Source organism: Sipha flava, unplaced genomic scaffold (assembly GCF_003268045.1).
Source record: "Sipha flava isolate LNK unplaced genomic scaffold, YSA_version1 2_pilon_pilon, whole genome shotgun sequence".
NCBI classification, from domain to species: domain Eukaryota; kingdom Metazoa; phylum Arthropoda; class Insecta; order Hemiptera; family Aphididae; genus Sipha; species Sipha flava.
The window spans coordinates 3,936,713-3,940,291 of NW_020272972.1; positions in this window are offsets into that span (position 1 = coordinate 3,936,713).

Here is a 3,579-nt window from a genome sequence, read left to right on the forward strand (position 1 = left end):
ATAGCCGGGTTGAAGTCCGCGACGCCCGCGTCTTGCCGCGCCGCCCGTGTTCGAGCGCCGCAACTATAATCAAAGCGTCGTCGTCGCCGTCGGTGGTGCAGAGCGCCAAAGCTCCGAGATAATGTTATCTATAACCCTTGGGCGCGGCGGGGATGGTTTTTAACTTTTATCAGACGGCAAAATTATCACCATTATTATTATTATTATTATTATTATTATTAACACAGATTTATTGTTCACCCGGACGACGACATGTTTTGCAACGTGTACCGCGCGTGAATACCGTACGCCGTTACATGGAGAGTTGATTGCAGAAAACTGGACGATCATCTATGGGATAACGAAATCTATAAAAAATGTTTCTGATCCGTGTACTGAATTCGTGTCTGTTTCGCGTTTGCGGGGCGAACGTTGAACGTCGAATATTGCCGAGTTCGGGGCTTGGTTTAAGGTTTAGAAAGGTTAGAAGGTTAGAAGTGCGCAAAACTTAAAACTCAACCCCCTCCCCATACTCTCAACATAATCACTCCCTGTGTATGATTTTAAGCCTCACTGCGGTCGTGCAATAATATTGTGATAATAAAATAATAATAATAATAATAACACAGTCTTAAACCTAAACCGATGATTGACGGAACCTGCACCCGACCATGAAGACGATAACTACAATTCATTGTTGTGAGAAATTTTATTTATAGATAGTATTTACAATTGCGTATTTTTTGATTTACAGCTGCGCATTTTTCATTTAAAGTTACGCAAAATGTGTTCAAACGCTCGTTAAAATAAACCCTGGCTGAGTTACGTTTCGATGTATCGGAATTAAATCGTTCAATCGAATTCTGCCGTCTCCTGAGCGTAAAGTAAATATCTAGTATAGCCGTGTACAATTTTCCACATTTTGTAGGGAATTTTCATAGGGTGACAATTTTTTTCTCAAAATAATCAATGGTAACATAGTATGATGATAATATTTTACGTTCGCTCCGCATAATTATTAAAATTAATTGCAGGTAAAAAAAGTAAATGTCGATAATATGATGAGTTACAGTCTTTTATTACCTATAATCAAATTTAATTACCGTGCTTTACCTAATTGTATTTTTTTCATAATTGAAAAAAATATTCTTTTGACAGTTAATTGTGTTTCGCCCAGTCTCTCAAAATATTAGCAATTAGGTGACTAAATATTTTCACTGGGCAACATTTGTATAAACCTAAGTTTAAAGTTACAGTAGTTTAAAAAGTGCATTGGCCGTATAGGTACTGTAGTGACGTAATTATATCGATCAGTTAGAATAAATTAATAATATATATTTATAGGTTTTATGATAATAACAGTTATTATAGGAAAATAATACGTCTAAATTATTAAAACAATTTGGTGCATTTTTTTTTTTTCAATTAATTTTTGACAACTTATACAATAACATGTATGTATTAAATATTGCGTAAAAATGCGTAGTTTTTTAGTGATTTAAAAACGAAAAATTATGTTTTTGTGTTAAATTAGACAATGTTCTATAGAGAAAAATAATAAAAAAATAAAGTACCGTAATCCTTTTGAAAACAATATCGTCGGTTAAAAGGCTGTAAATGGACATTTGCTAACTAGCGTTGTAGACGAGGCTCTACTGGATCCATAGATAGTTTTCATTATAGTGTATCATAATTTTATAATAAGTCATCGATGATCAAATTTAATGCTGTAAACGACAAGTATGAAAAAAGTGTGTAAAAGACAACATTTGATGTAAATAACATTATTATTAATTGAATGAGTAATAAGTGACGTAATAATTTTATGTTAGGCACCCAATTTTTTTTTTTTTTTTTTTATAATGACGTCTTGCTGTGCAATGGAATATTTCAGCGATGTTCATACAACACTATTTTGAAACATGTAATGTTACATTTTATGTCACATTCGCGTAATTGTTATATGTATGAAACTGCTTATGTCCCGAGAATAAAACTGCAATAGTAATGTGGATACCAAGTTATTGAGTAATTGATACAACAAATTATCAATGAAAACATAAAATAATATTTGATGAAGTTATTTATTTCCAATAATTAAAATATTTTTAAAAACGTAACCAAGTAAATACAATTATGATCAACAAAATTTGATTATTTCCTACATTATGCGAAAATATACCCAAAAATAGCAATATAAACCCTAAATTAGCAAAATAGCAATATAAGCTGTAAATATGCAAAAAATAAATTAAATTTCGTGTATGATATCCGAGAAGTGAGAAACATATTTGTTTATTACTTTGGATGTTCTAGGATGAACCAAGAAAAATATGCATTTGCTAGAACTTCCGAGTCCTGCTAATAACTAACAATGACTAGAGAGGGAAATTGGTAGTGAAAACATAAACAATAATGATAATTTTCGAAAACCGACTGTCCTGGATTTTTCTATAAATAAATTATATTTTATTTTTAAAAATTAAAAATTGTTCTTAATTTAGTTACATTGTAATATCGCTTCAAAGTTACACAATTAACATCTAGGTCAAGATACTTATTGACAAATAAAACATTATTTTTAAGAAAATGCTATGGAACATCGCATTAATGTTAAGAGGACACCACACCACCAGAAAAACATGTACAAAAACGTGTTTACGCGTTTCAATATTACGGTTTATTAAGTAGTTTTAGAGAAAAAAAACCTAATACAAAAGTTGTAAAGAACAATATTTTGGAGATAATGACATAGCCTTTTTTTTAAATTATCTCTAGGAAAAAAGTTACAAGCATTTGAAAAAGTAAAAAATTGGTTTTTTTTGTTTTGATCATAGTTTGTTAAATACTGAATGTATAAAAAAAACGGATATGTCATTATCTCTAAAATTTTGTTCTCTACAACTATTCAATTAGGGTTTTTGCTCTAAAATCACTCAATGAGCCAAGTTTTTGAATCTAAAAATTCTTAAAACTAAGATTTTACGTAAAAATAAAATTATATTATGGACGACGTGTGCTGCTCTCATTTCTAAAGGCAACTTTATTAATCCTCTCCTTGCTACGACGCACGACGTTTGCATCGACAGCCGGCAAAAACAGATCTGTTATCGGTATTCCGTAGGCCGAAGCCCGCAACTAATAATAGCTTATAGCTAAATAATATTATATTAGTCAATATAATAATATTATTTTATTGTACTATTATTATTTTTGGTGAGCGACAGCTTGTATAATAGCGGCAAACCGCCGAATTCTGACATGCGTAAAAACTTTGTTTTTTTATTACAAAATATATTTTTGTTTACGAAAAAAAAATCTTTCATACAAATTATAGAGTATACTGAAACTTACTAAATAGTATAGAGCAATTTATTAGGATCGATTCTAGATATATTTAATATGTAAAGCTAATTATTTTATACCATATAAAAAGTTGGTTTTTTACAAAAAACTATGTAGATTATTTTCAAAATAGTTCAATATAGTATACATGGAACAATATGATTTCAAGATTTTGTTATATTTTTTTAACATAAATTTAAATTGAAAATTCAATTTTTATGAAACAATTATGAAATTTTTTTATAGAAAAGAATT